We start from the raw sequence: 12,301 nt of genomic DNA on the forward strand, positions 1-12,301 counted from the left end.
TTTTTACAACCTTCTACCGGTGAAAGTGCACTGGAACGGCAGTCAAACCCGTGACTTCCCACCCGTGAACTCGTACTAGATCGATGTACTCCCAGTTCAGAGTCGTAAGTCGTGGTTTTGAACTCGTGAGTTACGGGTTACCGGTTGCCTGGAACGCAGCATTAGAAGCGTTTTCTCTTGTTTGATGGGTGTGTCAGAAATGTCGGCCCAATCAGCGGCAAGATGTATAAAACCACGCGGTAGTAAAGAGACAGCTCGCTCAATGGGTTCAAGTTGGAATGTTGTCTTTCATTCTGGACGGGAAGGTCAGTGACTGTAACATTGAGGGTCTTTTACAGTATGAAACACACATTTATAACGATTTCATCAGGCTTCAGAAACATTTAAAAAAGAACACACAGAATGGCCTCTCAGCTACCGTAGTTGCAACTCTTACGTCATCACAACAGGGCGTTCAACGCATAGATATGTATAAAGGCTAGATGGCTCGTCCGCGCTGCTGGCCAATTGAGTGCAACGTCCGCATTTTGGCGGCCATCTTGCGACGGGGCGCTCGCTCACTCGTGGCATTGAGTTTTAGTGATGCAGGTACTTTTGGGTGGCCATAGCTTGCTTAATTTTTTACCGATTTTCAGACGGTTTGGTTTGTTATAAACGTCAAAGATGTACCTATGACACTGCATACCTATACTAAAAATAAAAAATAAATTCATGAAACATGTTAAAGCATCCAGAATTATAGCCACGTTAATAACGTTTGTAAAAACCCAAACCGTTTGAAAATCGGTAGAAAATTGAGCAAGTTATGGTCATTTAAAAGTACCTGCACCATTAAACTCAATGCTACGAGTGAGCGAGCGCCCTGTCCTAAGATGGCCGCCAGGTGATGCCGTTAGGGACTCCGCCTTGAGCCATCTAGCCTTTATACATATCTATGGTTCAACGCATCACCGTTGCTGTTTAATAAACGTTGTGCAACGTTTTGTCGGGGCTGAACGCAGCCCTGGTTTGTTTTTCCCCAAAAAGGGGCGGTGACGAAATTTACAGTCAAGTTCCCGGATGTGCCAGTAGTCCGTATACAAGATAAACATTCAATTCATTAATTTCTAAATAACATGCCATAGCCTATATATTTTAATAATTATGCATTTATACTGTATCCATTCATAGGTCTTAAACTGCAAAACATTATAGCAAAAAAAAACTTACATTTCACCCTAAAGGTACTACTTTTATTGTAGTTATAAGTAAAGTTCGTTTTTATGTCAAAAAAATAACTTAATTTAGTCACGACTTAATGCGGAAATGGTAATGCAGCAACACGTGTATGACGTGTCTTGTGGTAAAACTGCCGACCAATGGGATATCTGGATCCAACCCCGCCCCCTGGATGTCGTGTTCTGCAGTGAGGCGCTACTTGATTTTGGACGCAGCCACAACAAATCAGTTCATCTGAATGGAAACTCTGAGGAACAGAAATTTGATAGGTGGCTAAGTTAATTTTTTTTTCAATATTTATTTTGCACAGTCTAGAAATGTAAGCGTGTGTAAAATATAATTTGTCAATATAAGTTATTGTTGTTGTTCCCGTTGCCTAGCAACATCGTTATGAAGCTTTTTTTTTATTATTATTATTATTATTATTTTTTTTTTTTTTAATTATTTTTTATTTTTTTTTTTTTATTTTTTTTTTTTTATTATTATTTTATTTTTATTTTTTTAAATATTTTATATATATATATATATATATTTTATTATTATTATTATTATTATTTTTTTTTTTTTATTATTTTTTATTTTTTTTATAATTTTTTATTATTTTTTATTTTTTATTTTGTATCCATTCATAGGTCTTAAACTGCAAAACATTATAGCAAAAAAAACCTTACATTTCACCCTAAAGGTACTACTTTTATTGTAGTCATAAGTAAAGTTCGTTTTTATGTCAAAAGAATAACTTATTTAGTTACGACTTAATGCGGAAATGGTAATACAGCAACACGTGTATGACGTGTCTTGTGGTGAAACTGCCGACCAATGGGATCTCTGGATCCAGCTCCGCCCCTGGATGTCGTGTTCTGCTGCAGTGAGGCACTACTGGGAAATATTGTTAATATTGTACGCTGTGATCTGCTGCTACTAAACACTGCTGATCAAAGTGCCATAAAAATCTGAGATTTCTTTGGCTTTCAAATATGTCATGTTATTCAACTGTTTAACACCCCTTAACTGGCCGTCCCGTATACGGGACACCTGAGTTTACTTCAATATTTTTGACGTACATTTTAATCTATCACAACAAACTATATATTGTTGGAAAGGTCTAAGCCTCTAGAATACACATTTCAGAAGTGTTTTATAAAATAAATTATGTAGAGAGAGTAATTGATTCATTTATGAGGAGAGTGTGCCTCAAAACATTCATATCCTACTAAATATCACTGCCCCACTAGTGGGACGCCTACGTTTACTTCAGTGTTTTGCGTGTGAATTCTTATCCAATCATGACAAACTATATATCATTTGAAAGCTCTAAGAGTGTAGTTTTCATATATCCTCACCATTTCGGGAGAATTAAAATGTCATGGGCCCACATGTAGGCCCAATTTGATTTTACATATTTATAACACTAAACCCCTGCTCTAAACCTAAAAAATCTTGATAAACTATATATCACTGAAAAGCTCTCAGAATGTAGTTTTCATATTTCAAGGTCATCTGATGATAGAAATAATGTAGTGACAGTTTTTAGTTACATGACCCCACCCCCCATAGGAATGCATATTAATTTTATATATTCATAATTCTAATATCATATTATAAATCTTCAAAAATGTTGACAAACTATATATCCTTGGAAAGCTCCAAGAGTGTAGTTTTCATATTTCAAAACGTTTTAGCAGTAATAATAATGCAGTGACAGTAATTTGATAATTTGCGGCAAGAGTATCCAGCACACCGTTGACACCTAGTGGCTATTGTTGGTAAAACGACAAAAAAGTGACACAAACCATTTTTTGTGATTTTACCTTGAAATTTGAATCACAACTACTTGAGACTTATGGCTTCATTTTTGCATTATTTCTTTTTTGAAATATTTACATTTTTATAGTTTTATTTATAAAATTAATATGTTATGAAATTATTTTTATTTATTAAAAGAAATTTAAACTGCTATAACATTTTTTCTGTTTAATATTTTCATATCCAGACACTTCAAAACCTTAAATTGTCTTTTTTAAAACAAGACCAAGATTAGGCTTCTAGACAAAAAAATGCCAGAGTTTATATTAATTTGAAGGTGCACATCAAATTCCCCCCACACACTTAAAAGGCGTGGGTGACAGTAAAGAGGTTAAAATAGTTTAACTTTTTTATATAATTTACATAAAACATTTTATTCAATAATCTTATTTAAAGCTGTTGAGTGTCATTGTTTTCTATGTTAAGACTTCTTTTAACATGCAAAGACAAGTAATAAAGTAATTTCCCTAACACAAGCCTTATATGACAGCATAACCAATGGCCTGAATTTGAGGCTGGATTATTTGTCTGACACATGACACTGCAGCAGCATAGTCGGGTCAGGCCCCCATTGGCTAAAATATTTTTTTAAATAAATTATATTCCACATCAAATATATATATATTAAATTAGGTTATTATACAATTTAAACGTTTATTTGTAAGATAATGTGTAAAACAATTGTTTATCTGGTAATAATATGTATTTATCAAAACGTTGAGCTCAGGAACGTCACCTTTCTAGATGTTCATTCACAATGAAGGAGAGGCGGGACAAACAGTACATCGACCAACCGGAACATCTTTCCTCTTCTATTGAACAAAAACATACAATTTAATTAATTAATATTAATATATATTACACCATGTGCTGCCACAACATGAATACGCTTTGATAAAAAAAATCTGAAAATACTTAATCGGACGTTTGTATAATACCAACCAAAGCGCCCTCAAGCGGCCATTTTTAGAACAGCGCCTGACGCGTTCAGCCTTTGGTGTTTAATTTAATAAGCGCCCTCAAGCGGCCATTTTAAGAACAACACCTGGCGCGTTCCGCCTTCAGTGGAGTTGATTTTACCTCAAGAGATTGAAAAAATTAATGACTTAATGTACTGTTCTTTGCATATTAATTTTCGATTTGTTTTTACTTGTGTTTTGAATTAGGCATTGAATTGTGTTGTTTAGAAATCAAGAAAATGTCCTTAAATTAACAAACCTTGGGATTTTTTTCTTGCATTCTATTTAGTCACAGTGGTTTCTGTTGAATAAAATTCCTTAAAACACTTCTGTATTCACAAATCAAGTAACTTAGATCTAATAGAATAAGTTATATTTTAGTGAAACACATTGTAGGGTTTAGGCATAGGCGGAGTTTAATAAAATAAATTATATTCCACAACAAACATACATATTAATTTAGCTTCTTGTAATTTTTTAAAGGTTACTTTGTTAAGATAATGTGTAAAACAATTGTTAATCTGGTAATAATTTGTGTAATTATCAAAATGTAGCACTCGGTTTGTCGCTTACCCAGCCGCCCAATCACGATGGAGGAGAGGCGGGACAAACAGTACATCGACCAACCGGAACATCTTTCCTCTACTACCGAACAAAAACATATAATTTAATTAATTAATATTAATATATATATAACACCATGTGCTGCCACAATATGAATACGCTTTGATGAAAAAAAAAAATATCAGAAAATTCAGTACTTCATCGGACGTTTGTATAATACCAACCAAAGCTCCCTCAAGCGGCCATTTTTAGAACAGCGCCTGACGCGTTCAGCCTTTGGTGTTTAATTTAATAAGCGCCCTCAAGCGGCTATTTTAAGAACAACACCTGCCGCATTCAGCCTTCAGTGGAGTTGATTTTACCTCAAGAGATTGAAAAAAATTAATGACTTAATGTACTGTTCTTTGCATATTAATTTTCCGATTTGTCTTTACTTGTGTTTTGAATTAGGCATTGAATTGTGTTGTTTAGAAGTCAAGAAAATGTCCTTAAATTAACAAACCTTGGGATTTTTTTCTTGCATTGTATTTAGTCACAGTGGTTTCTGTTGAATAAAATTCCTTAAAACACTTCTGTATTAACAAATCAAGTAACTTAGATCTAATAGAATAAGTTATATTTTAGTGAAACGCATTGTAGGGTTTAAGCATAGGCGGAGTTTAATAAAATAAATTATATTCCACAACAAACATACATATTAATTTAGCTTCTTGTAATTTTTTAAAGGTTACTTTGTTAAGATAATGTGTAAAACAATTGTTAATCTGGTAATAATTTGTGTATTTATCAAAATGTAGCACTCGGTTTGTCGCTTACCCAGCCGCCCAATCACGATGGAGGAGAGGCGGGACAAACACTACATCGACCAACCGGAACATCTTTCCTCTACTACCGAACAAAAACATATAATTTAATTAATTAATATTAATATATATAGCACCATGTGCTGCCACAATATGAATACGCTTTGATGAAAAAAAATATCAAAAAATTCAGTGCTTCATCGGACGTTTGTATAATACCAACCAAAGCTCCCTCAAGCGGCCATTTTTAGAACAGCGCCTGACGCGTTCAGCCATGGTGTTTAATTTAATAAGCGCCCTCAAGCGGCCATTTTAAGAACAACACCTGGCGCATTCAGCCTTCAGTGGAATTGATTTTACCTCAAGAGATTGAAAAAAAATAATGACTTAATGTACTGTTCTTTGCATATTAGTTTTCCGATTTGTCTTTACTTGTGTTTTGAATTAGGCATTGAATTGTGTTGTTTAGAAGTCAAGAAAATGTCCTTAAATTAACAAACCTTGGGATTTTTTTCTTGCATTGTATTTAGTCACAGTGGTTTCTGTTGAATAAAATTCCTTTAAACACTTCTGTATTCACAAATCAAGTAACTTAGATGTTATAGAATAAGTTATATTTTAGTGAAACACATTGTAGGGTTTAAGCATAGGCGGAGCTTGGAGTTTAATAAAATAAATTATATTCCACAACAAACATACATATTAATTTAGCTTCTTGTAATTTTTTAAATGTTACTTTTGTAAGATAATGTGTAAAACAATTTTTAATCTGGTAATAATTTGTGTATTTATCAAAACGTAGCGCTCGGTATGTCGCTTACCCAGCCGCCCAATCACGATGGAGGAGAGGCGGGACAAACACTACATTGACCAACCGGAACATCTTTCCTCCACTACCGAACAAAAAGATAAAAGTTATTATAGCTTCTCGATTAACATATATAACAACATGTGCTACCACAATATGAATACGCTTTGATTAAACAAATTGTCTGCAAAAAATATGATACTTATAAGACTTCCGCTGAGGTTTGTATAATAGCAATCAAAGCACATAAGCGCTTAAGCGCCATCTGGCGGTCATTTTTAGAACAACCCTTTAATGACCTAAAATGTACTGTTTACTGCACTGCATGTTAATTTTCCGTTTTGTTTTAACTTGTGTTTTGAATTAATTTGTGTTGTTTTTAGAAGTTAAAATCTCATAAAATGTACTATCCCTGATTTTTCTTGAAGTGTATATGATGAAGATATTTTAATAAAATATGGCAAGCACACAGCTGAATGACTTCCATAGTAGGAAAAACAAATACGATGGAATTCAATAGGTACTGTCAACTGTGTGCTTACCATCATTTATCAAAATATCTTATTAAGTGTTCATAAAAAAAACTGGTTATTAATTTATAACCACATGAGTGTGAGTAAATGATGATAGAATTTTGATTTTTGTGTGAACTTTCCTTTAAGCCTACTAACTTTAATATAATTGTTGTTCATATTTACTATCAAATTGCAATTCATCATGATTTAGGATGCTTCAGTATTTGATCACTGTTTATAGCCTACTAAAAATGGTTACAGTGAGTAATTTTACTGATTAAAGTAATGTAAAGTAAAGTAAGTAAAAAATCATAGCACATGTTGCGGTTTAGATATTATGACAGACCCCCCATCAAGCTCACCTATGATAGTATGTCATCATTATTCTGTCATCATTGCTACATGTTCTTTTACGCTTTTAAGTGGAAATTAAGGTGTTAAATAAATTATTTTGTATTAGAATCAAATTTATTACAAATTTTAAACCTGAAAGATTGCAAAATTCACACTCCTCAGTTTCCTGTGAGATCTGTACAGATGTTTAAAATACACAGACCACACCATGTCTTAAAGGAGCAAGAACAATTTAAAACACCACTTTTAGCTTTTTTCCTTTACACCATCATCCTTAAATTTGGCTTTCATTAAAGACATTGTTTTTGTTATTGCATTAGGACATAAAATCACTAAGTAACATTAAAATGCATTTTAAAGTCTATAAGCCTGTTACACCAAAATACTACAAAAGGAGTGAAGTCATGTTTTTAAATAGCATGCAAACTCCAAATATAGACAAAAAAATTGTGTAATATTTTTTATTCATTTGCAATTGTGGTCGATGTATATTTTGCATTGTGGTGTGATTTCTACAGAAAATGAATGAAAAATATTGTCGTTGACTACATTAAAATAGCAGCCTGAATTTTAGATAAAAATAAAACATGATAATGGATTTAATTTTTGTTAAAAGTAAAGAATGATGAGGATTATGTTTTTATTAATAATATTAATACTTTAATCTGTGAAATTACTCCCGTTGTAACCGTTTTTATAAGAAACAGTGATCAAATATTGAAACGTCCTAAATCATGATGAATTTCAGTTTGTCAGTAAATATAAAAACAATTATATTAAAGTTAAGAGGCTTATATTTTCCAATGACTAAGAAAAAAAATCTCAGGGTTTGTTAAATTAAGGACATTTCTTCACACAACTAATTTAAAACACAAATAAAAACAAAACGGAAAATTAATATGCAGTGAACACTACATTAAGTCATTTATTTATTCAATCTCTTGAGGTAAAATGAACTCCACCAAAGGTTGAACCGCGCCAGGTGTTGTTCTAAAAATGGCCGCTAGAGGGCGCTTAAGCGCTTATGTGCTTTGGTTGCTATTATACAAACCTCCGCGGAATTTGGTCTTATAAAAATATCAGATTATGTAGATCATTAATTAATAATAAAAACATGTCTCTTTCATTCTCCCAGCGTCAAATTTGTGTAACAACGCTCCCTATTGGCCAGAGGTGTCTTACCCGGACATTTACTCGTACCTCATCGAGTCAACAGGGAAGCAAGTGAATGATTTTACTTCGTATTTATTTATTATGTCTTTATATTTAGAGTAATGAGTGCACTTTTCCGTCCAGCCATACAACTAACTGGCTTAGCGATATTTCTAGCACTCACTGGATGGCGTTGTTACACAAAATTTGACGCTGTGAGAATGAAAGGGACATGTTTTTATATTGACCAAATTAAATGTGTTAATGTATCTTTCGCGCTCTATGGCAGGCAGGATGGACAGATAAATACTCGACATGTTTAATCTGAGTGATTTCATAAGTTATTTACGCCTGCTGGCTGTGTAAAACGTTGCTTTGTTCCGCTATTTTGAATGGACGCCAATGGAAGCGCTGCTTTTTTATCCCCCGAAAAGGGGCGGTGACGAAATTTACACTCAAGTTCCCGGATGTGCCGTGTCGTCCGTATCGCGAGACGCGCGTTCTGGTTTAACCGATATTCTCCTCAAACGAGTGTTCCGTTTTTGTTGTAGATTCTAAGGTAGGTTTCCTTAAATTTGTGGTTACGTTATTGAAATTACTTCATAGTGATGTTTATTCAGATGTCAGTATATTTGGATATAACTAACAAAGATGATAAACTTGTTGACGCTCGAGCGCTGGCATCTAAGCTCGTGGCGCAGCTGTGAGCTAACGTATCCTAGTGGAGATCTTTTATTTGTCTTTATCTTCTATAAAAAATAACGTGTTATGCTTGTTCTTAAATGTATTTTAAATTCTTTGGTTAATTATAATTGCAATCTGGGTTAGCTTGACTGTGCTGGTGGCGCAGTTATGCGATTGCGCAGAAGTAACAGTTAGCGTCTTTAATTTTAAAAGAGATTATATTTGAAGAAATAAATTATTTTGTAATTCCACGTGTTTTTATCATCCTTGAATCTCATATTAATTCTTGATTTTTTTTATGGCAGGAAAAATGTTTTGTGAAAAATAAGCATAGTTTGAGTGACGTCACTTAGTGGCCGCGTCAACTCTCTCGTTATGCTGCTGCATATGACTGGACAGAGTCAGGTTTGTTTTTGCATCTCTCTTAAACGATTAATAAAACATGTTTAAAGGTGTTGTAAAATCTGAAATTTCATAGCTTTTTTCATGATAACTATGAAATACGTGACCATATATATACGTTTGAAAACAGTCATTTCACACGCAAACAAACTTGCCAAACAAACCCCCAAGGAATATTGCATCATGTTGGGAAAGCGCTGTTCAGTTGATAGATGTCAGGAAACTAAATCATTGTACAGGCTTTAAAGAAAAAAATAATATAAGACCAATGAATGGTTAATGTTAATTTATTTGGAAATTCCACAATAATTAGTTTGACCATAGCCGTCTGTTCTAAACATTTCACAAGTGATTGCCACACTACAGGAATTTTGTAGTGGTTTAAATGGTAAAAGCTAATGATTTCTATTGGTATTTTAATGGAAACTATTAGAATTTCTGTTATGGTTTCTATTGTTTTGTCACCGTTGTTAAGGCAGAAACTGATTCATGGGCATTTCACAGACGGTACCCGGCAAGCGGCGGAATTGCAGCGCGGTTGACACTTTTCTAGGTGCCTGCATGGCAAAGAGCCATGCCCAAGGAAACGGCAAGATTTTTGGGCACGTGCAGACTGTCTACCCTCTACGCTTTGTTGCCCTCCGCATGTCTCCCCTATTGAACTAGATGTATGAACTCTGAACTAGACACCCACCTGAAAGGGTTGTTAAAATATGTGTGTGTGATCCCTTGTCTTATGTTTTAAACTGCAGAGTATTTCACCAAAGAGTCTGGAGTCGGTGGTTCTTTTGTGATGCTGGGTGAAATCCGCTACAGACAGACGATGAGTACCATGATCTAAAGATGACGTGGGATAACAGTTAAGTAGGTAAAGAGTCTGAGGGAAAACAGCACCTGAGAGAAGGTGGCAGTTCTAACAAGACCGGACAACTGTGAATGGAGGTGAGGATGCTTTTATAGTGCACTACGATGGGGTGATGAGGATCAAGTGACGGTGATTAGTAGTTTGGAGAGTACAATGGTTGTGGGGAAGTGTAGGGATTCTTCTCAATTTTTATTTGTGCATCCTGCTTTCCTTTCCTTGTTTCCTTCACTCCACCCATCGATAATGCCATCGAGGAAAAGACGCATGGACAGAAGAGACAAAGCATAAAAGCTCCCATAACACAAGCTGTTTCTGTATTTCTGATGTTAATCTGGAGTACCTATAGAGTAGTATTACATCCTTTATGCTTACAATCCTGAAGTAGCCCCCCTCCACCTAATTTGCCGGGCAACTTGCTATTAAAGGATCTTATCATTAAGGTTGCTAGAGCTTATTGCTTTATTGAAATTTACAAGGATAAAAAAGACTCTGATAGAGTACGATACAGAAAATGCAAATACGGTTAGCAAACTAAAAGCAAAGACCCTCTCTAGGGAAGCCTGCAAGCTTAGTATAACAATGCTGCTATAGCTGCTAAACACAGGGAAGGAGACTTTCTTTTTTTTTAAGATTTTAAACAGATTAAAATGTAAAGTGTAAAATGTAAACTGTAACTTAGTGTCATAACACTCTGAATACCTGCAACAAATATCGCTGATCATTATTGACTGGCTAAGGCATTGCACGCTAGTCAAGTTGACTGTTGCAGGTTTTCTAATGGTAGAATACCAAAGGTTGCTATATACCTAGTTATAGGCTGTTTCTCAATTCCAAGAACGCAAAGAACGGACTTGCGTCCTCGTGGAGATCGGTCTTGCCAGGCGACCAGGCGAACGAACTCGGAAGTTTTGCCGCAATGACTTCTGGGGCGTAAAGCGATTTCAGCAAGTCTGCACTCGATGCATCCTCGATATCAAGAACACATCCGGGTTTTTTCATGTGTCCTCTGTCCTTGCGTTCTTGAGAATTGGAATGAACTTCGACCGTTAATGATGACGTAGAGCGAGGACACGAGGACGCAAGATCGCTGAAGAACGCATATTGAGAAACAGCCAAAGTATCTTTGCTGATTACTGGTTGCTGTTCTTAGGCTGCCTGCACTCACAGCAGCCCCACCCGTCACAGAAGTTTGATCGACAGGAGGCCTGACCAATCATAATTCTTCTGGTCAACAGCTAATGTTAGTTGTATTGCGATCAGACAGGATCAGATTTAGGTTTAAAACATTATGGTCATCTACAAGCCTCTGAAATGTGCACTATATAAAGCAATGGTGAAAGTTTAAGAAACAACATCTTCAGTTTTCTTCTAATTTATATCTGCATTATGTGAGAAGTCACCAATATTGAACAGAAATCATAGTAAAAATGGGATCCAGTCCATCCCTGTAAATTTCAGTGGTGTGCTATTAGGACTCTTGTGTTGTTTGCTTTTGAATGCCACAAGTTTCCACAAGATCGTTGATTCCAAAGTTGATTAATTTGAGCTCCATCGTCTTTGTATTAACCAGGGCTTTATTAATGTTCATGTCATCATTGAAGACACTGCAGTCATTGCCGTGTTTAGCTGTGATTTCTTTTTGGTGCATTAAATGACGTGCCAGTGGTTCAGAGAGACGACCGTCATTGTCTATCATCAACTTAGCCAGAGTCACGCAGGGATGTGGAAACTCTAAAACAAGAATGTGCTTATCTTTCTTGAACCAGTTCAACATTTCTACAATGTGTGGGCTTTTTCTCAGGTTTTAGTAGCAGCAGATTTATAATGATTTACCCAAAAATATAAAAGTATACAGGGCTCTAGACTAACTTTTTGCACTGGTTGCACTGGTGCGCCTAACATTTTTTCTTAGGTGCACCAGCACAAAAGTTAGGTGCACCCTAATTTTTGACTGCATCGGATTTATAGTTCACCCAAAAATGAAAATTCTGTCATAATTTACTCACTCTGATGTTGTTACAAACCTGTATAAATGTCTTTGTTCTGGTAAACATGAATGAAAATATTTTGAGGAATGTTTGTAACCAAACCATTCATGAGCCCCATTCACTTCCATAGTATTTTTTTTTCCTAGAAGTGAATGGGGCTCGTGCTTGGTTTGGTTATTAACA

Source organism: Misgurnus anguillicaudatus, chromosome 23 (assembly GCF_027580225.2).
Source record: "Misgurnus anguillicaudatus chromosome 23, ASM2758022v2, whole genome shotgun sequence".
In the NCBI taxonomy this organism is placed as follows: domain Eukaryota; kingdom Metazoa; phylum Chordata; class Actinopteri; order Cypriniformes; family Cobitidae; genus Misgurnus; species Misgurnus anguillicaudatus.